At 39.1% G+C, this 23,462-nt stretch overlaps 1 protein-coding gene across 7 annotated transcripts in view; it reads left to right on the top strand.

Moving 5' to 3' along the window:
• Positions 1-23,462, top strand: part of YES1 (YES proto-oncogene 1, Src family tyrosine kinase) — a 74,565-nt gene that overhangs the window by 13,696 nt on the left and 37,407 nt on the right. The gene's annotated exons all lie outside the window — the stretch shown is intronic.

The following is a 23,462-nucleotide window of genomic DNA, read 5'->3' on the forward strand; positions in this document are numbered from 1 at the left end:
GCCCCAGCCAAAAAAACCTGCAAAACAAAAAATACATTAAAAAAATACAAAATCCAATCTGGAAACACATGTTGCATTTATTTGTCATGTCTCTTTAGTGTTCTTTAATTTGAACAGTTCCTCAGCCCTTCTTTATGTTTCATGACAGACTTGAAAAGTCAGACTGCTTGTTTTTTTTTCTTGCAGTTTTTGGCCAGGGCTGGGTTTGCACCCGCCACCTCTGGCATATGGGACCGGTGCCCCACTCCTTTGAGCCAGAGGCACTGCCCCAGACTGCTTGTTTTGTATAATGTATATCAGTGAAGAATTGTCTGATGGTTCCTCATGATTAGAATTAGATTTTGGGGCCGGGCGTGGTGGCTCATGCCTGTAGTCCCAGCGCTGTGGGAGGCCAAGGCTGGTGGATTGCCTGAGCTCAGAGGTTCGAGACCTGTATGTAACAGCAGTGAGCCAGAGCAAGACCCTGTCTCTACTAACATCAAAAACAGCCAGACGTTGTGGTGGGCGTCTGTAATCCCCGCTACTGGGGAGGCAAGGGGACAGAGCATCGCCAGAGAAAGAACATCTAAAAAAAAAGAAGAAAGAAAATGAACAACAACAAAAAAAGTACTTCAAATGAAGAATGAACAAGCAAGCTGAAATTAAAAATAAAAAAAAAGAATTAGATTTTGGTTTGGGGCAGGAATACCACCTAAAGTTATTCTGTCCTTCCTAGCACATAGCATATCAGGAGTCACAGTGTTAGTCTGTTCTCTGTTAATGGCAATATTAACTTTGATTGCTTAGTTAAGGTGGTAGCTGCCAGATTTCTTCACTGTGAAATTAATGCTTTTCTCTTTTTTATTATAACTGTGGAAACAGTTTTAGCTTCCATTGATCATTGTTGCCTGAATTAATTACTGCAGTAATAGTTGCAAAATAATACTGTCCTAGCTATCTTATTCTTTCTGTATTTATTGGGATTCAGTAAAGAGAGAACTTTTCCCTCTCTCTCATTTGTCTATTATCATAGTGACTACAGAATCCTTCTGGTCAGTAGGTCATAACCTATTAGTGTCACTTTTTGTTTTTTGATCAAATTTATCCTGTGTTTGGCCACCAAGGACCACTTCAAGCTGGCTCCTATGCACTTTTGATAGATCTCCATCATTTCTTGTGTACTATTTTATAGCTGGCTATTTTGGGTATATAAAAAAGCTACTTATTTTTCTGTATGTTTTTGTAAACTGCTCTATAGAAATATTGTGTATTTGGTTTTTCAGTTAATTCTCTTAGATTTTTCTGTAAAAAGAAAAATGAAATGCTAATTATGATGGTCAGTTCATTTTTAACATTTGTTTTAACTTGTTCTCTTGGCTAATTGCATTGTTTAGTATTTTCAGAACAGATTAAATAATTGTTACAAATTTTAGACTATTTCTTTTAATGCCATTAACCTTATAATACCAGGATTGATTAGAACTTTAGCTATAGATATATAATATTATGGAAGAGTCTTGTATCATTAGAGGTTTTGCTTTTTTTTGAGACAGTCTCACTTTGTTGCCCTAGGTAGAGTGCTGTGCTGTCATAGTTCACAGCAACCTCAAACTCTTGTGCTCAAGTGATTCTGTAGCCTCAGCCTCCCAAGTAGCTGGGACTACAGTTGCCTGCCACAATGCTATTTTTAGAGACAGGGTTGTGCTCTTCAGGCTGGTCTTGAACTCCTGAGTTAGAGCAATCCACTTGCCTAGGGCTCCCAGCGTGCTAGAATTACAGGTGTGAGCCACCACACCCAGCCTCTGTCTTTGGTGTGTGTCACACTTTATGGGGGCAAGACATGATTACAAGAGGGACTTTACCTAACAATTGCAATCAGTGTAACCTGGCTTATTGTACCCTCAATGAATCCCCAACAATAAAAAAAAAAAAAAAAAAAGAGTTGGGATCTCATTATATTGCCCAGGCTAGAGTTCAATGGCTATTCGCAGGTGTGATCATAGCACACTACAGCCTCAAACTGCTGACCTCAAGTATCCTTCCACCTCAGGCTGGGGCAAGTGTGTGCCACTGTGCTTGGCTTCCATATTTTTTAATATAATGAATTATTATTATGAATAGACCCTAATAGTAAAGCATTCTTACACTCTTAAGAATAAACTATACTGTTTTAGTAGAAAAGCACAGAACAGTGGTTATGACCACTGTCTAGTATAACAGATAAGCATTTGAAATGTTGCCAGTCCAAATTGAGATATACTATGCATGTGAAATATACGCTTGATTTTGAAGACTTAGGACAGTAAAAGCTTGTAAAATAACTCCTCTTTTTTTTTTTTTTTACTTTTTTTTTTTTTGGCCAAGGCTGGGTTTGAACCCACCACCTCCGGCATATGAGGCCAGCGCCCTACCCCTTTGAGCCACAGGCACTGCCCCAGTAACTCCATTTTTTAATGTTGATTGCATATTGAAATAATATTTTGAACATAACTAGATTAAATAAGACATCTTATTAAAATTAATTTCACCTGCTGTACCTTTTTAAATTAGCTACTAGAAAATTTAAAATATATGGCTTGTAGCTTGTATTTGTGGCTCATGTTCATTCTTTTTTTTTTTTTTTGGAGACAGAGTTTCACTATGTCACCCTTGGTAGAGTGCTGTGGTGTCACAGCTCACAGCAACCTCAAACTTGGGCTTAAGCCATTCTTTTGCCTCAGCCTCCGGAGTAGCTGGGACTACTGGTGCCTGCCATAATACCTGGCTAGTTTTTTCTTTTAGTGATGGAGTCTCGCTGTTGCTGAGACAATCCATCTGCCTGTGTCTCCCAGAGTGCTAGGATTACAGCCATGAGCCACCGCACCAGGCCTATATAAATACAAAATTCTTCATAATGAGGAGCAACTCTGTGTGTTATGTCAGTTTATTAATGATGACATTTATAGTAATGAATGTTACAGAATGCCTTCTGGGCTAAACATAACAATAGGCAAATATCCTATTTGAAGTTTCCTTAGCTGTCCTGCTTTTCCCTCTTAGGCGTAGCACTCTCATGTGAAGCACCTACTCTAGGGAGGAGAAAAAGAAGGAATGCCTCCATGTTTGATGTTGTGATCTAGAAGGAAGTCGCCCTCCCCATGCCTTGTCTTTGAGGGCTGATGGTTTTGGTAATTTCTATGTGGAGACCAGCTTCCTGCCAAATTCCCTTTCAGGTGGCATTTGAAGAACAATTGAGTCTTAGGATTTCTTAGTTCATTTTGTATTGCTATAAAAGAATAGCACAGGTTGTGTAAATTATAAAGAATAGAAATCCATTTCTCATAGTTCTGGAGGCTGAGAAGTCCAGTATCAAAGTGCTGGTGTCTGGGGAGGGCCTTCTTGCTGTGGAAGGCTAGCTGAGAAAGTGACAGCCAGAGAGAGCACTGAACTTGCATTTAAAATAAACCCTCTCTCAAAATAACAAGCCTACTTCCATGACAGTGACATTAATCCATTCAGAGGGCAGAGCCCTTACCTAGTCACCTCTTAAATGTTCCACTTTCCGACAACGTTACATTGAAGATTAAGCTTCCAACACCTAAACTTGAACTTTGGGGGGACAAACCATAGCATAGAGTGTCATTTGAATGAACTTGTGATAATGCCAACCACAGCCCTGCTGGCAGGACTCAGACCTATTGCAGTGCTGGTCTCCTCCCAGCCAGCTTTACATGTTCCTCTTTCTCCCTGCAACACTAGGACTTCAGAAGTTTGGTAAGGGAAGGGGAAGATGGTACCTCTCTTTTTTTTTTTTTGTAGAGACAGAGTCTCACTTTACCGCCTTTGGTAGGGTGCCATGATGTCACAGGACTCACAGCAACCTCCAGCTCTTGGGCTTCCGCGATTCTCCTGCCTCAGCCTCCCTAGCAGCTGGGACTACAGGCGCCCGCCACAACACCCGGCTATTTTTTGGTTGCAGTTCAGCCGGGGCTGGGTTTGAACCCGCCACCCTAAGTATATGGGGCGGGCGCCCTACTCACTGAGCCACAGGCGTATCTCTTATTGGATTATTTCCTTTTAAGACAGGTATTAAAACAGTAAGACACGTTATTCTTTTGCCTTAATCACTTTGTTTTACTTTGAGAATTAATTAAACTGTTCTCCTAATTTAGCAAAGTTATGTTGCTTAGTACAGAATTAGCTTTAAGCCATGATACATTTTGGGTTCAAAATGTGCTGACTATTTGGACTCTAACAGATCATAATTTTTATAGTATACTGATTACAAGTGTGGGTAGTGGGATAGCCAATATCATGGCTCCCCAAAGATGTCCATATCCTGTTAAATTTCCAGAACCTGTGAATATATTAGGTTATGTGGTAAAGAGTTACAGTTGCATATGGAGCTAAGGTTGCCAATAAACTGATTTTAAAACAGAGTTAATTCTGGATTTTCCAGGTGGGCCCATTATAGTAGCAGTGGGTTTTAGGAGTCAAAGAGGAAGGTAAAAAAGTCAAAGAAATGTAACAACAAAGCAAGGTCAGAAAGAGAAAAAGTCTCTGGCTTTAAAGATGGAGGAAGGAAACCATGAAGCCAGGAATGCAGGCAGCCCCTAAAACCTGGAAAAGGGCAAAAAACCTTAACTCTCTCCACGTCTCACAGCCCAATCAGACTTCTGAACTGTAAGGTAAAGTATATTAAGCCACCAAATTTGTGGTAATATATTATGGAAGCAAAAGAAACTTAATGGACACTGAGACAAGGTCTCCTGAGTTCACTTTTAACTTCTGGTGCTGCCATTTTTTAGTTTTGTGATGTAGAACTAAACCTGCTGAACTTCCTAGGCCTTGTGGTTGTCTGTATAAATAAGTTAGTGCATCTAATGCATTTACTAATATACATCTCTATTACTTAAACTTCAATATGGTGAGTATATAGAAAATTTGGAGTTAAAAAGAAAAAGAACTTTTAATTGGGGAAGAAATTAGGCATTATATTTAGTACACATCCTGTGGACGTTTAGAATTACAAGAAAAGTTTTGGCTATATGTCTAATAAAATTTGTCTTAAAATGAGCTTTTTCTGTTAATCTGAAATTTGGGGAAATTCTCTCAATACCATGCTTGTTTTGTTTAACTTAAGAAAATGATTTTTTCACTATCCTCAAAGGAAAAAGCTAAGTAACTTTTAGTGTTAATTGTATGTTACAAATATTAATACAGGTGAAAATTAACCAGCATGTGAAACATATATAGAAGCTTAGAAAAAATCTGTTGGGAGGTGGGAGAGGGGGAGCAGATACGCTCTGAGCTCACTGGCTTCTTAGTGTTTTATTCTGGTTTTCCAATTCAGCTAAATTGATTTTTTTTTTTTATATACCCTCCCTAATTGGACAAGGTGGGCCTTGTCCAATCAGTTGAAGGTCTTTTTTTTTTTTTTTTTTTGTAGAGACAGAGTCTCACTTTATGGCCCTGGGTAGAGTGCCGTGGCCTCACCCAGCTCAGCTCACAGCAACCTCCAACTCCTGGGCTTAAGCAATTCTCTTGCCTCAGCCTCCCGAGTAGCTGGGACTACAGGCGCCCGCCACAACGCCCGGCTATTTTTTGGTTGCAGTTTGGCCGGGGCCGGGTTTGAACCCGCCACCCTCAGTATATGGGGCGGGCGCCCCACCGACTGAGCCACAGGCGCCGCCCACTAAATTGATCTTTTAGATTCAATTTTGTTACAACACTATGTCTATATTTATTGTTAGAAAATTGTAAAAGGTTATGTGGTGATTTTGCCCAAATTTTTTTTTTCACTTTGTTTAAGAAGGGTTTTCTATTTATTTAAGGGTTGGGGAAGACATTTAGAGTGTACTAGTTAAAATTAAAATTAAAATGTATTTTTGAGATCTTTTCCCAACTTTTTTTGTGAGTCTTTAGCTAAGCGAAATAAAGTATGCTAAGTGATTTTTAGTAGTAAATCTTTTGTTTTAAATGTTTACCATTATAGTTTGTTTTGCAGCATTAACTACTAGGATTAAAAGTTTAGAAAGACTTTTGTTGTTGTTTTGTTTTGAGAGTCTCTCTCTGCCCTCCAGTCTAGAGTGCAGTGGCAACATCATAGCTCACTGTGAACTTCAGTTCCTGGGCTCAAGTGATCCTCCTGCCTCAGCCTCCCAAGCACATCTGGCTACTTTTTTCTGTTGTGGGGGCTTAAGCTGATCTCAAATTTCTGACCTCAAATGATCTTCCCATCTAGGCCTCCCAGAGTGCTAGGATTCCAGGGGTAAGCCATCACACCCAGCCTAGAAAGATAAAATTTATGAGGAAAAATGATCTTTTTTACATGTTTTATATTGATATTACACATTTTCCATTAACATAAAATTTAAGATCATAGACATATAACTTGTGGCAAGTTGCTGATATGTTGTTACTGTAGCTACCTCAAGTAAAATAATTCTGTTAAAATGTCAATAGCTTTTGAATAGATGGAGTAGCGAGCCCTAAATGTCTGATTGCTTAGACTCCCTCATTTTTAGGACCTTTCCCAGCATCTTCTGGTTAAAGTGGGGTCTGCCGTGTTCCAGCAATGATGCTGCCTCTGGGATCCCAGAAGGAGGCAGCTGACTCAAACTGGACCAAAGTTCTTTAGGAATTTGGAATTGAGACAGTCTAGCTCTAAAATGAAGATCATAATGCTGGAACTGTTGTCAGCCATGTTTTGCCATGTAAAGACCTAGAAAAGCCATTGTCCCACAGGAGAGAAGCAGAAGATGAAGCACATGAGCATAGTAGCAGAGATGACAGAGGCAGAGAGAGAAACCCATGGAGGCGAGATGGGAGTGGGGGAGGAGAGAGGATGTGGGAAAGGGCGGGGTGGTGACAGAAGGATCAGGAGAAAGAGAATATGACAAACTAAATTTCTAGAACTCAGGTTTCTGGTTCTGATTTTCTCTTATGACCTTGAATTCAATGGGACACTCCTATAAATTCCCTTTTTTGTTTAACCTATCTCTAGTCAGATTTTGTTCTTGCAGCCAGAAGTCTTAACCAGTGCAAACACCTTCTTTTATTAGGGTATGTGCTGATGGTTTTATACAAGGTGGACATAAAGTTTGTGTGCAATTTAAAATAGTTTAACATAGTAAATTGTGCACGAACTTTATGTTCACCTTGTATCTAAGCTATCAGGTAATTCTTACAACCTTGGCAGGTTATGAAGGCATCTCAGGCTCTGGGGATGAGATAGAGAGTCAGATGGGGGTTAAAGTGGAAGCTCACCTCCAAGACTCCAATTCTTGGTCTTACGCTGAGGAAGAATGGTGGGTTGTCTTTGCTTTCCTTTTCTGTTAATGTTTGCAAACAAACACCAACTTAGAGTTGTAATAAGAATTGCATTTCAAAAAAAAAAGAAGGAAATTCAGACTTAGGAGAGGTTAAATAATTTGTTCAAGGATCATAGTAGCTAATAAATGACAGACCCAGAATCAAAATGTAGCTCTAAATCTAAAGTTAGTTTGTATGCATGAACTCTAAAAGTATTTATTGAGCATCAGCTTTGGGTCAGACACTAGGCTTAGCAACAAGACAGACCAAAACATTGTTCCACAGCTTGCATTTCAGAGGATGATAGAGACAAAGAGGGAGTGACAGTTCAGTGCAGTAAGCGCTGTGGGGGAGGGAATAAAATGTGCTGTAAGAGCACATGGAAGGTCAGGACAGATCCTCGAATGTTTAAGCTGAGACCTGAGGTTGAGTAGTCATAAGCCAAGCATAGGAAAACAGGTGGGTTGTGCCAAGCGTTTATGAAAACGATATGGTGCATTTGATAATCTAAAAGAAATTCAGTATGCCAGGAGCATAGAATGCAAGGAAAGGAAAAGAAAAGAGCCAGGAGCAGTATATAAAACAAATCATGCAGGGCCTACTATTTTATGGCAGAGAGTTTAGATTTTATTGGAATGTGGGGGCCAAGCCATCTAAGCCTAATAATCAGATTTTCTGTTTTAGAAAACACAACTATTCTTCACATTATAGCCAGGAAAAAGGCATGGAGGTCAGTTAAGGGAGGCTTTTGCAATAATCCAGATAGCAAATGATTAGTAGCCAAGGGAAGTAGTGATTAGTTGTGGAAGAAATGGGCAGTATGGCCAGGTCTTGGTAACTGATTGGTTACAATGGGCATTGGGAGGGTGTCCTAGTTGGTTTCTGTTGCTTATGGTAACACCTGAAACTGGGTAATTTATGAAAGAAAGGCATGTATTTATTACAATTATGAAGACTCAGAAGTCAAGGTTCTAGAGGCCACATCTGGTGCGACTTCTGCCTCTCCAGAGTCGGCATGTGGTATCACATGGCCAGGGGGCTGAGCATACCAAGATGCTAAGCTCTTCTAAAGCCACTATGATAGCACATTAATCCATTAGCCCTTCCATCAAGTAATCTATAAACAGATAAATATAAATAGAGCCTCACGATCTAATCACTTCTTTTTTTGTGTGTGTGGTTTTTTGGGCCGGGGCTGGGTTTGAACCCGCCACCTCTGGCATATGGGACCGGCGCCCTACTCCTTGAGCCACAGGTGCCGCCGGATCTAATCACTTCTTAAAGACCCCACCTCTCAGTACTGCCACATTGGGGATTAAGTTTCAACACAGGTTTTGGAGGGGACATTCAAACCATAGCAGAGAGGGAGGAGTCAAAAACAACCCTCAGGTTTCTAAGAGGGGATGGAATCCCTGTGCTTACAGTTCACTGAGTGATGGCTAACAAAGGAAGGTGGATTACTGTGGAAACGATGACAGGTCCCATTTTGGTCATGGTAAATTTGAGATTCCTGGAAGGTATTCCAATAGATACCCAGTGTCTCACAAAACAAGAACTAATCTTTCATCTTCATCTTTTTTGATTCCTGGAAAATAATTTAGGCATCTAATACTTTAGATTGTAGAGGCTTTTTTCACGAATTTAAAAAGAATGGTCATAGGGTGGGCGTGGTGGCTCATGCCTGTAATCCTAGCACCTTGGGAGGCTGAGGAGGGTTGATGCCTGAGCTCACAGGTTCGAGACCAGCCTGAGCCAGAGCAAGACCCTGTCTCTAAAAATAGCTGAGTGTTGTGGTGGGTGCCTGCAGTCCCAGCTACTTGGGAGGCTGAGGCAAGAGAATCGCTTGAGCCCAAGAGTTTGAGGTTGCTGTGAACTATGATGCCACCAGACTCTACCAAGGGTAACGAAGTGAGACTCTGCCTCAAAAAAAAAAAAAGTATGATCATGTTCTTTCCCTGCAAATTACTAGAAAATCATTGTCTTTGCTGTTGTACTGTGTAATTACCATTATTTTGTAGACTTATATTTTTAGAAGAAGAAAAGCCTATTTAAAAAGCAAAATTGGGGCGGCGCCTGTGGCTCAGTGAGCAGGGCGCCAGCCCCATATGCCGAGGGTGGCGGGTTCAAACCCAGCCCCGGCCAAACTGCAACAACAACAAAAAAATAGCCGGGCGTTGTGGCGGGCGCCTGTAGTCCCAGCTACTTGGGAGGCTGAGGCAGGAGAATCGCCTAAGCCCAGGAGTTGGAGGTTGCTGTGAGCTGTGTGATGCCATGGCACTCTACCGAGGGCAATAAAGTGAAACTCTGTCTCTACAAAAAAAAAAGCAAAATTGATACTTAGTAAGATATCCATGGAATGAAGCTTGAATGAAACAAGCTAAGAAAATTGAGTAATAAATTGAGTACCTAGAGTATACCAAAACCGTAGCTTTTTTATTTATTGCTAACAGGGCACAATTTTTTTTTTTTTAGTGAAAGTTAAAAATTGAAAGAAAAATACCTTTTAGAATGTTTGACAAAGTTTTTGAAAATTTTTTTTATTTTTAATTATGGCTACATAATGGGTGTATTCTGTTTATGGAGTACATGTGATGGCTTTATACAGGCGTACAAGGTGTAGTGATCAAATCAGGATAATTGGCGTGTCCATCCCCTCAAGCATGTATCATACTGTTCTCTATTGTGGCTTCATAATATTCCATGGTGTACATATACCACAGTTTATTAATCCATTCGTGGATCGATGGGCACTTGGGCTTTTTCCATGACTTAGTAATTATGAATTGGGCTGCAATAAACATTCTGGTACAAATATCTTTGTATGATGTGATTTTTGGTCTTCTGGGTATATGCCTAGTAGAGGAATTATAGGATTGAATGGCAAGATCTACTTTTAGATCTCTAAGTGTTCTCCAAACATCTTTCCAAAAGAAATGTATTAATTTTAATTTGCATTCCCACCAACAGTGTAGAAGTGTTCCCTTTTCTCCACATCCACGCCAACATCTCTAGTCTTGGGATTTTGTGATATAGGCTGATGTTACTGGAGTTAGATGATATCTCAAAGTAGTTTTGATTTGCATTTCTCTGATGATTAAAGATGATGAGCATTTTTTCATATGTCTGTAGGCTGTGCGCCTGTCTTCTTCAGAGAAGTTTCTCTTCATGTCCCTTGCCCAGCCTGCGATGGGATCACTTGTTCTTTTCTTGCTTATACGTTTGAGTTCTCTGTGGATTCTGGTTATTAAACCTTTGCCAGAGACATAACCTGCAAATATCTTCTCCCATTCTGAGGGCTGTCTGCTTGCTTTACTTACTGTGTTCTTGGCTGTGCAGAAGCTTTTTAGTTTGATCAGGTCCCAGTAGTGTATTTTTGAAGCTGGTTCAAATGCCCGGGGGATCCTTCTCATAAAATACTTGCCCAGACCGATTTCTTCAAGGGTTTTCCCTGCATAGGCTGTTCAAATTTTGAAGTAAGCCTTTTTAAACTTTGGATTAAAGTATGAAAAAACAAATTGTTTGTTTCATGTAATGGTATACCATCTCTCTTGAGAATGAAGAGATGTTAGGTAGCAAAATAAACTGTAAAGGACCGTGTTTTAAAGGTGCTGTTCACTTGCCCTCTTAGTGCACTGGCAGCATATCAGTCTCACAAAAGGGAACTTATGACTCTTCCGTATATTTAAAATTATTTCAAAATAAACAGTTTTTTGTTTTGTTTTGTTTTTTTGTAGAGACAGAGTCTTACTTTATGGCCCTTGGTAGAGTGCCATGGCATCATACAGCTCACAGCAACCTCCAACTCCTGGGCTTAAGCGATTCTCTTGCCTCAGCCTCCCAAGTAGCTGGGACTACAGGCGCCCGCCACATCGCCCGGCTATTTTTTGGTTGCAGTTCAGCCAGGGCCGGGTTTGAACCCGCCACCCTCCGTATATAGGGCCGGCGCCTGACTGAGCCACAGGCGCTGCCCAACAGTTTTTTAATAACTGGAAAAAAGAAAATGATTTTAAAAGGCTTTACATTAATTTGTATGTTATTTTTTATGCAGGAGTTACAATTAAATTCTTGGATACCAATCAGGTTCTATTATCTTTTTAGACGAGTCAAGCATGCCAGTGAGAAGGGGGGAAAAGAGAAGGAATTCTGACTTTGAACTGTCAACTGGGATTACTTGCTTTCTACAAGGCAGCCAGAACTTATTTTTAAGAACTTATTTCTTAATCTTATTAGAAATATTAGCTTGAGAATGAGAGAAATATTAGCTTGAGGATTCCAATTCATACAAACAGGCTAGTGGTTTAGCAAAATACAAGACTTTCACTGAAATACCAGACGTCGGAAAGGTCTGTGGTCTCAGACCTGTAATAGATTAAACTGATTTCTTGCCTTGTCTCCCCAAACTTATCACCAGCCATGCTTTCTGAGAAGGGACACCAAGAAAGGGACTTAAAGGGAGATGGGGGAGAAACCTGGCCTGTGGAACAAGAAGTCTGGAAGGCCCGTAGATTACTGTGAGCTGTGACGCTACAGCACTCTACCCAGGGCCACATAGTGAGACTCTGTCTCAAAAGAAAGAAAAAAAAAAAACACAGAAAGAAAGAAAAGAACAATGAATTGGCATCCTCAAGCTAATATTTCTCTGTACTCAACTAGCAGAAAAGGACAATAATGCCTGGTGGTGCAAAGAGACCAATGAAAGACTTAAAACCAATTTCACACTGAAAGGAAAGGGCAGTCAGTCTCTCTTTCCTTTTCTCCTTCATGAAAGGGACCTACTTCCAACTCTGTTTGGAAGTGCTGTAAACTTTCTCTTTGTTCTTCTTAAACAAAAACTCCATTACTCTGAAATTTATGCAAGTTACTTTTGGTTTCTGTCCACACTGCCTGTGTTGTTCCAATTTTATTTTCAATTTCTACTCTTTTACTTTCAATTACCACTATACCTCAATTAAACTTCCTAGCTCAGCCAAGTAATTGGACCAGGTTCGACCAACTGGGACCCCCAATGCCCAACACTTTCCGTCATTTGACTGACTTTGGTTTCTGAAATACACCTGGCTATTCCTTGCTTTTTGCATTTATTGCTGAAAACTTCTTCCCAGATCTGCTGTGTTTTTTGTTTGTTTGGTTGGTTAGGGATTATATTAATAAAAATAACTTACAAAATGTGTTTACAGTTGTGTACATTTGATTCACATATCTATTAAGCTTTTAAGTTTTAAATCTGCCACATAAAACATACATTGAAACTCAAAATATTACAGCAAACACATGGTAGAAATAAATATCACAGGAATTTGGGGAAAATTAAAGAGCTTTGGGCCAGTTTTATAAACTAAATCTAACTTACTATGCTCTTTAGTCTTAAAGAGATTTCCTTTTCCTTTTCTTTTCTTTTTTTTTTTTTTTGAGACAGCGTCTCAAGCCATTACCCTGGATAGAATGCTGTGGCATCACAGCTCACAGCAACCTCAAACTCTTGGGCTTAAGCGGTTCTCTTGCCTCAGCCTCCCAAGCAGCTGGGACCACAGGCACCTGCCACAGCACCCCAGCTATTTTTTGGTTGTACTTGTCATTGTTGTTTGGCAGGCCTGGGCTGGATTTGAACCTTCCAGCTCCAGTGTATGGGGCTGGCGCCCTAGGCACTAAGCTACAGGTGCCGAGCCTTAAAGAGATTTTCTTTCTTTCTTTTTTATTTTTTTAATTCTTTTGTACATAGATCATAAATACATTTATGCCCATTTCAGTGTGTTCATTATTTGTACAGATTGGAGTGCTTAAATCATACTAATCAGCATAGCTTTCATCTCATTTACCCATTTATAGCATTAGGACATTTGTGTTCTACACATGATAGAACCAACTTGTACTTGCAAAGTGCTCCGTAGTTGTGGTCCCCCTACTATCCCCTACTATCCCTCCCACCCCGTCCCCATCCCTCCCCTTCCCCATCCCTCCTTCATCATAGCCTAAAGTTGTGTTTCATTTTTCATATGCAAGTGTGAGTTATAAATTGGTTTCACAGTAGTGCTGAGTACATTGGATACTTTTTTTTCTATTCCTGAAATACAGAAAGGATACATACATTGTTATAGGAGTTGTATAGTGTGTTGATGTGTTTTCAAGTTTAAAAACCCCAATTAAAGAAGAGTCCCTGCAGTGTTGAGGAACATTTAATTAATGTAAGGACTTGAAAGTGGCCTCCATTGTTTACTGTCATATTTGGTGGTCAGAATCCAGACAAAAGACAGGAGGCAATCAGTGAAAATCTGAGAGCATAAAGATTCTTAAGATGGGTCTAAGGTCAGTTTATGTTTTCAAGAGTTGACTGGATTTATATAAGGGATAATGCCTAACAGTACTTCACACTTGCCTTTCTAGCAATAAGGTGTCTTTCATAATTGCCTAAAGTGGCAAAAGGTAATTAACTGTTACCTGGGATCGTCATAATTCAAAATTGTTCTGTTGAATTTTTTTTGATCTTGAGCCTTTACATTAATTTGTAAGTTATTTTTTTATTACTGTTATCCACAACAAAAAAAGCCTAAGTCTTCTTTACATTTCTTTACATATTTACATCAGGTTCTTCTCATGGCTGATCCTATGCCAATCTTCATAAAGAAACCACAAGACACCAGGAATTTAGAATTAGTTGGCTTGTTTTTTCTTTAATGTCAATTATGTATCTAAAGGGCAAAAAAAGAGAAGGATAGGATGACAGAAAATTGCTACCATTAGTGGGTCCTGCAAGCTCAGTTTTCCATTGCTCACATTTTCTGTTCTTTGATTCTTGGAAAATTAAGTTCTTTGCTTTACAAGGCAGAGTGTAACAGTCTGCTGCTTCCTCCTCTCTGCCTGTGTTCTCTCTTCCTTTATTGTCCTGCCTGTCTTTCGTGCCTTACGCTAAGCAGGCGTCCTCAAACTACGGCCTGTGGGCCACATGTGGCAGTGTGATTGTATTTGTTCCCGTTTTGTTTTTTTACTTCAAAATAAGATATGTACAGTGTGCATAGGAATTTGTTCATGGTTTGTTTTTTTTTTAAAACTATAGTCCAGCCCTCCAACTGTCTGAGGGACAGTGAACTGGCCCCCTGTTTAAAAAGTTTGAGGACCCCTGCAAGGGAAGGGATTTATTTATTTATTTTATTTTATTTATTTTTCTTTTGTTTTTGAGGCAGAGTCTCACTATGTCGCCCTCCGTAGAGTGCTATGGCGTCAGCTCACAGCAACCTCAAACTCTTGGGCTTAAGTGATTCTCCTGCCTCAGCTTCCCAAGTAGCTGGGACTACAGGCACCCGCTGCAACACCTGGCTATTTTTTTTTTTTTTTTTGGTTGCAGCCATCATTGTTGTTTGGCGGGCCAGGGCTGGATTCGAACCCTCCAGCTCAGGTGTATGTGGCTGGCGCTTAGCCACAGGCGCCAAGCCCATTGGAGAATTTTTAATCAACTAATGATGAGGCAAAACATAGTCATGGTGAGGGCCAGCGGGCTGTCTCCAAAATTTTTACAAAAGATTTATGCTGTGAGTTGTGCAGTGAAGTCATTATTTGGTTGCGGATAGCCTCGTCTCCTTGAGCAAGACATTTAACCTTCCTCAGCTCCAGGTCCTTCAAATGTAAGGTATAGAGATTATACCTACTTGTCCTGGTTGACATATCAGGATTATTATGGGATCAAATTAAATAATAACAAATGGAGATAAAGTACTATCAAAATGTAAAATATTATTAACACAAAATAGCTTTTTTTTTTGTAGAGACAGAGTCTCACTGTACCACCCTTGGGTAGAGTGCCGTGACGTCACAGCTCACAGCAACCTCTAATTCTTGGGCCTACGCGATTCTCTTGCCTCAGCCTCCCGAGCAGCTGGGACTACAGGCGCCCACCACAACGCCCGGCTGTTTTTTTGTTGCAGTTTGGCCAGGGCTGGGTTTGAACCCGCCACCCTCGGCATATGGGGCCGGCGCCCTACTCACTGAGCCACAGGCGCCGCCCCACAAAATAGCTTTTAACACAGTGTAACATACTGTAGGATGTTAACGTGTATTAACTGCTAATGACTGAGCCATATACAGTAAAAACTTATTTCTAATTTGTTCCAGCTTTATTTAACATACTGTTATAAAGCAGGTTCTGATACAGTATAGATAATTTTGATAGATTAGCACCTAATATAAAGTTGGAAATTTTTCATGTGATTTAGGGAATTGATAAATTAGGAAATAGTTTGAAAACCTACAGTATTTCTAGAACTTTTTCTGTGCTTGGCTTTTTGGAGGGGCTGGGAGATGTAAATGTTAGTCAGGTTATTGAATAGAATTAATCAGAATCTAGTTAAAACTCAGTGATTCTTTTATCGAAAAATTAAGTGCCTTGTTCCCTGGCCTTATCTCTCTCCTTACTTTTTTATGTTGTCCTTCACCAAAACGGAACAACTCATGGTTTAAAAACCTCCTTCTCTCTTGTCTGTGACTTTTGCACATCCTGCTTTCTCTGCTTAAAAGATAATTTTTGCCTCCTGATTTTTGTAGCTAATGTGTGATTGGCCTTTTTGTTTTTTCTAATCCCAATTCTGTGTTTTGGTAGATTAGCAAGTAGAGTTAACCTGAGATACCAGATTAAAGATTAAGTTTTTATTCTGTAGGTAGTAGGAAGCCATTGAAAGATTTATCCAGGAGACATAGTTCTACTCTGTAAAGATTATTTCGCTGTCAACATGTTAGAAGCTCCTTGGGCTGGAATGGGAGTTGAGAATAACTGCACATTGTCAGATTATGAGGCAGAATTATAGAAATGGGGATGATTAGGATCTGAAGGAAAACAGAGGCAAGCATTCATTCATTTAAAAAAAAAAAAAACACTTATGTCCTAGGTTCTAGGGATACAGGAGTGAAGGGGATAAAATTTTACTCCCATATATTAAAAATACAAAGAATGCCTTACAAATCAGTAAGAAAAGGACAAATAGCCCTGTAATAAAGGAATATGTTTTGAACAGACCTTTTGCAAAAGCGAATAGCTAAGAAACATATGTAAAGGTGCTCGTTTCATTAGTAATTTTAACATAAAATAAGAATCACAGTGAGAAACCACCACACACACACCAGAACAGATACATTTAAGGAGATTGGATATAAAGTGTTGATGAAGATGTGAAGCAATAGTAACTCCCATACTATGCTGTTGAGAGTGTAAACTGGAATAGGAACTTGGGAAAACTGTTCAACAGCGTAAACACTTTGGCCCAACAGTCTACTGTACACTGTATTTCCAGCAGAATGGTACACATGTGTACTGAGGGAGCTCAGTAATGTTCATTGCTATCATTATCATAATAACAGCAAAAAACTGGAACCAGATCTCTTACACATGATATATTCATAAAAGCAGTTCATACACAGAAATGAAAATGAGCCAAGTATAGCTGCACAAGATAACATAGATGAGTCTTACAGACGTTAAGTGAAAGAAGTCAAACACAAAAGAAGGCACAATATGTGATTCCATTTATAAGAAGCCTTAGAAACAGGCAAGACCAAACTCTAGTCAAGTTACATAAGAGGAACAGAGTGGGGTTAGTAACCTAAGATGAGCTTCTTGGGAGCTGGTAATAATATGTGTCTTGATCTGGGTGGCGACTACATTGCCATTCGGTTTGTGTAATTCATTTAGCTGCACGTTTGTTAGGTGTATTTTTCTGTTATGTGCGTTCAATTTCAATATAACTTTTAAAAATTTTACCCATACTTACAGTTTAGAAAGGAGAGCCATCATTATGATCAAAGTTACCATGTCATAGCAAACATTAGTGTTTAGTACGTGCTAGACCCTGGTAGGTGCATTAATTTATGAACTCATTTAATTTTCACAACTCTATGAAGCTTACTTTTATTATCCTCATTTTGTAGTTAAGGAAGCTGGGGCACAAAAAGTTGAGCAGTTTGCTAAAACTTGTCCAGCTAATAAGTAGTAGACTGAAAGTTTTTTTTTTTTTTTTTTTTTGTTGAGACAGGGTCCCACCCTATGCCCCTGAGCAGGGTGCAGTGGGCGTGGTAGCTCACTGCAACCTCAGACTCAGGGCTGCGGGCACCCCGCTGCCTCAGCCTCCGGAAGCCGCTGGGATTACAGGGGCTCCCCGCAAAGCCCAGCTGGGTTTTTCCATTTTTTTCATGAGTCGGGGTTTCACTGTCACTTCAGGTGAGTCTCTAACTCCAGAGCTCAAGCATTTCTCCCTCCTCAGCCTCCCACAGTGCTGGGATTACAGGCGTGAGCCACTGCGCCCGGCTAGACTGAAACTTTTAACCTAGACTTGGTGAGCAGTTTTAATAAAGTAGAAGCAGCAGGCACAGTCAGAAATAAAGAAAATTTGGAGTATATTTTAATTGACTATGAAAAACATAGGCAAGTTGGAACAAAGTTTGCTAAAGGAAGTGGATTATGTGGGAAAGAAAAGAAGCAGGAAAGTTGTAATGGACAGGATTATGAAAGGCCAGAGGTATGACAAGAGAATGCCTGCCCATCGTAAACACCTGGTAGCATTTCTTAGTGCTGTCACTATCTTAGTAACCCATTATTTCCTATAGGATTTTGAAACAAAAGAAATTTATGTATATATAAAATAGCTCAGGTTTTTGAGTGCAGTGATTTTACCTTCTTTGCTGGGTAAAGGGGAGTGGTGGGAGGCGGCAGATGGTAAGACAGCCATGTAAGATATAGAGAAGGGACTCGAGAACTTGCCCTATCTCAGCATTCTGTCTGTTCTACCCTGCCTGCTCTTGCTCATTATCTAGGAAGATGAAAAAGTAATGAGGTGTGAGGTGGGAGCAAGATAAAGCATTCCACTTATTGACCTGGCTCTTGTCTCTTCCCTCCAGTGATGGCAAAGTGGAGCTAGGTCTGCATTAGACATGAATCTTCCAGATCTCCGACATCATCTCTTTTACAAAGAAAAAACATCTGATGCGGAAGTTTGCTTCAATTTGAAAAGTTTTTACTTTCAGTGCATTTTGCTAAAGTATCTGTCTGTACTAACTGTTAAAGCAAGAATTTATGCTAAACAGTAGACCATAGGATGAGCCAACAGCCAAACCATAACTGGTCAGTAGGTTTGGGCAATTAGACAGCAATTTATATTCTTTTGTTTTTATTCTTGTCCACGTAAATGCAAGCTCAGAAGTAGGCAAAACAGGCCATGGCTGTGGATGATTGAGGGAAGCTGGGGTAGACCACAAAGGAATAAAAATTATGAGTAAGTAAAAAGTTATGAGGTAGGTAATAGCTGTACCACTACAGAGTGAAGTAGTTGGTTAAAAACCTCAGAAGTAGAGATGCTGAATCCGTATTAGGGTAGGGAAGCAGAAGGTTCCTGACAGCAAGCAATAATTAGTACTAGGACCTGCATTCAGACGAACACAATTTGAGTTTTGATCTGTGTGATCAGACTGTTCTATAGTTTCTGATTTTATGAGATTCTTGTTTCTTCCTTATTATTGTTTTTATCTTTAAATAAAACTCCTCTGCAGTCCAAAGGAGCCTAACATTAAAGTCAAAAATGTAGACTTGTCAAGCAGATACGTAAGGAAATACTTTTTAAAAATATTTTTTCTTGAAATTACACAAAAGAAAAATGCCACAGAGTATTTGAACAGATTATAATAAATTATAACAAAAACTGTTAATTTATTAGAAGATGATCATTAAGGAACAAATATTATATAAACCAAAGTACAAATTTATTTTAGAAATTAAGACCCTTTGCACTGTAATATTAAAACCAAAGAATGAAATGTTTTTCTAGGTTTTAACTTTCCAGAACATTTTAAGTGGCCATGATGGATTTACCCCCTCTAACCACCACCTGTAAAAAAAAAAACAGCAAAAACCCTTGAAAATCTGGACAAAGTAAACAAACCATTGTTTTTTAAACATTGGACAACGGCAATGCAGGACTGACTAGTCTCTGAAAGAAGGGGAACAAACTAGGTGAGTTGTTGAGTCACCTTACTACCCTAGCTTTCTGCCTACAGGCACATTCCAAATTGCAGAGCAAGGACAGGGAATCTTTGGCAAAGAACAGTGGTTTTTACTAAGTTGAGATAGAGATCAGAATTTATGGAAGCAGAGGCAACTGGAATTTGTAGGGCAAAGTTCCATCAGAAAGATACTGTCAGAAAATAATGCTAAAAGTGTACATCGATGCATCTTAGACTTTTTGCTGAGTTCTAGAATGTACGTGCTGTACTTGTATAGAAGAAAACCATAAAGCCAGACAAGGAGCGACCAGGTTGATGTCAGATGTCACATAGGGGTGGGAGGTATTTGAGTTTATTAACTAGAGGGGAAAGTCCTTGTTGATCACTCAGGACATTTGGTGGAAACTCGTCTGTGGGCCTCAGTGGGGAGGGTGGGGCTAAGCTAGATCCAAAAAAGAATGTTAGGAACAACTTTGTGCTAATATTAATTTAACAACTCGAATGAACTGGGCAAATCCTTGAAAGATAAAATTTATCAAAGTTAACAAAAGAAAAAAAATCAAATATTAATAGCTTTACATATTAAAGATAATGGATTTGTAATTGAAAAAACAAGGCCCTGATAGCTCCACTGGTGGATTCATTTGAGCAGTTAAAGAATACCAATTTTAAGCTTTTTTTTTAGACAGTCTCAACTTTGTCACCCTTGGTAGAGTGCCGTGGCGTCATAGGACTATAGGCTCCTGCCACAGTGCCCAGCTATTTTTAGAGATGGGGTCTTGCTCTTGTTCAGGCTGCTCTCAAACTCCTGAGGTCAAGCAATCCTCCTGCCTTGGCCTCTCAGAGTGCTGGTATTACAGGCGTGAGCCACGGTGCCCTGCCATATTTTTAACTTTTTAAAAGAAATAGAAGAGGAAGGGAATACCTGTCAACTCAGTGGCCTCGACATTACCCTGATAACCAAAAGCAAATTCAGGAATTACAAGAAAATAAAAGAACAGTGTACTTCTTGATTATAGATACAAAAATAACTTAATAAAATATTAGCTTTCTGGAATGTATTAAAAGGGTAATAGATCATGAACAAATGGGTTTTATCCCCAGAACACAAAGGTGCTGTGATTAACATTCAAAAATCAATTTATATTATTCATTATATCACCTGAATAGAGGAGAAAACCTATATTATCATCTAAGTACATGTAGAAAAGCTTTTGACAGAATTTAACACCCATTTATGATAAAACTCAAAGAATTAGAATGGAACTTTCCTCCACCTGATGAAGTTTAGCTACAAAAAGTCCTACAGCCAATAACATGCTTCATACATAGACTGATGTTTTTCCCCTTAAGATCAGCAGCCAAGGCAAAGATATTATCTCTCATCACTTCTGTTCAGCATTGTAGCAAAGGTACTAGTAAGTACAGCAAGGCAAGGGGGAAAAAAATACACCTTACAGGAAAGGAAAGAGTAAAACAGGGTTTATTTATATACAATGGAACCTATCAGAAAAAGCTACTAGAACTGATAAGTTTAGCAAGGTCACAAGAATGAAGTCAGTATACAAATACCAAGAGTGTATACAGTCATACGTTACCCTAAAGATGGGTATATAAAGATATGTTCTGAGAAATGTGTCATTAGACGATTTCTTTGTTGTATGAATGTCATAGGTTATAATTACACAAACCTAAATGGTACAGCCTCCTGCACACCTAGCCTATAAATATAGCCTGTTGTTCCTAGGCTACACGCCTGTACAGCATGTTAACGCATGGAATACTGCAGCCAGTTGTAACTAAGCATAGAAAGTATTATGTATCTAAGCATAGAAAAAGTAGAGTAAAAATGTGGTATTATGATTTTATGGGACCACATTCATATACGTGGTTATCCTCTTGAACCATTGTTAGACCACATAACTGTATATATTAGCAATGAACAATTAGAAAGAGAAATAAAGTAATACCATTTGTAATGACATCAAAAAAAGTCACGAAATGCCTAGAGATAAACTTAAAAATTGGACAAGATTTATACACCAAAACTATAAAACATTGCTGAGAAAAGTCTTTAGAGTCCTAAATAAATGCAGTGCCACCTTTTTTAATGAGGTTGGTATTTTTAAGATGTCCATTCTCCCCAGATTGATCTATAGATGCAAGATCATCCCAGTTGAAATCCCAGCAGGCATTTTGGTAGAGATTAACAAGTTAATTCTAAAATTTGTATGGAAATACAAAGATTCTAGTGCCTGGTTTGGCAAACTGTGACTTGCAGGCCAAATTTGGCTCGCTCCTTGTTTTCGGACATTGTTTTATAACACTGACACACTTCTGTATGTTGTTTATAGCTGCTTTTCACAATAAAATGGCAGAGTGGAGTAGTTACAGAGACTGTATGGTCTGCAAAACTTAAAGTATTTTACAGAAAAAATTTACTAACCACTGCATGAGAGTATTCAAAGCAGTTTTGGAAAAGATGGAAAAAAAACTGGAGGATGTACTATCTAATTACAAGATACACTCTGATAATTGACATAGAGACAGACCTATAAGACAGTGGAACACGTATTTCAAGACAGAGTCTTACTGGATTGCCTGAGTTAGAGTGCAGTGGCATCATCATAGCTTATTGGAACCTGTGACTCCCAGGCTCAGGAAATCCTCTTGCTTCAGCCTCCCAAGTAGCTAGGATGACAGGCACACGCCATCACACCCAGCCAGTTTTTGTATTTTTTGTAGAAACTGGGTCTTGCTGGTTGTACAGACTGACCTCAAACTCCTGGCCTCAAGTAGTCTTCCTGTTTTGGCCTCCCAATCCTGCTAGGATTACAGGAGTGAGCCACTACAGTGGGGCTTGGTTGGGATGTTGAGTTTTTAAAAATGGAGCCTCAGGTTTGACTTTACAACATATACAAAAATTAGCATAAAATGGGTTAGTAGGCCAGGTCAAAACTTCTAGAAGAAAACAGAACATTTTTGGTGAGGAAGTCTCAGGACACATGAAAGCACAAACCATAAGAACATGTCCAAGGATACTATTAACAAAAAATGCAAAGGCAACCTGTGGACTGGGAGAAATTATTAAAATACACAATTTTTTACCAGTAAAATTATTACAATACACAATTTTTTACCAGTAAAAAATTAATGAATTATTGATAAATGCAACAGTATCAAAGTCTTTCACATATACAGTGTTTAGCAAAAGCCAGATACAAAAGACTACAAATCGTATTATTCTATTTATATGAAACTCTAGGCAAAATAAATCTTTAGTTAAGAGAAAGCATCAGTGGTTGCCTAGGGCTATGGTTAGGATTGACTGGGAAAAGTTACAACAGAACCTTCTGGGGATGATCAAAGCATTCTATGTTGTGATTGTAGAGTTGGTCGCACAATTGTATACTTTTGCCAAAGCTCATCGAATTGCACACTTAAAATGAGTGCATTTTATTCTACATAACTTATACCTCGAGGTTGAATTATTTTTTAAAAAGAATATTTTAGGTAGACAGTTTTTGATAGTGTCTTGAGATTTTCATAATTTTAATTTTTAAATTCAGATTAGTTGAAAAATCTTTAGCAGTAATATTCAAATTGGCAGTCAAAGCTATGTATTTTAGCCAATATTCATGCAAATATCAGTATGAAATAGTTTGCTTATGATTTTACCACTAACCTTATAGACTATGAATTTTACAATTTTAAGGATATTTTAGATTTATGTAAACACTTTGAGGGAAGTTTAGGACTTTTCTTTTCTCTAAGACATAGTCTTCCTCTGTCGCCCCAGCTGGAGTGCAGTGGTGCTGTCCTCCTGCCTCAGCCTTCTGAACAGCTGGCACTACAGGCGTGCACCACCACACCTGGCTGACTTTTTGTTGTTGTTGTAGAGTGGGTCTTACCCTGCTGCCTAGGCTGGTCTTAATACTCTTGCTTAAAGCAATCCTCCCGACTGGTATGAGCCACCAAACCCAGCAAGTGTGAGATTTTTCTTGTTTTTCAGCTCTTGAAGCCTGACACCTTGAAAAGGATATTAATCCTTGTCATGTGATTTACAATAGTACATTAGATGCTTCCAGCTGTAAGTAATGAGGAGAACCAAACTGAAACTGGCTTACACAGCAGGCAGTGTATCTCATATAATAAGATTTCTGGACCTAAAATGTGTTTTAGACTTATGTGTTTAATACTTTCACAACATTATTAAG

The sequence above is a fragment of the Nycticebus coucang genome, chromosome 19 (assembly GCF_027406575.1).
Source record: "Nycticebus coucang isolate mNycCou1 chromosome 19, mNycCou1.pri, whole genome shotgun sequence".
NCBI lineage: Eukaryota > Metazoa > Chordata > Mammalia > Primates > Lorisidae > Nycticebus > Nycticebus coucang.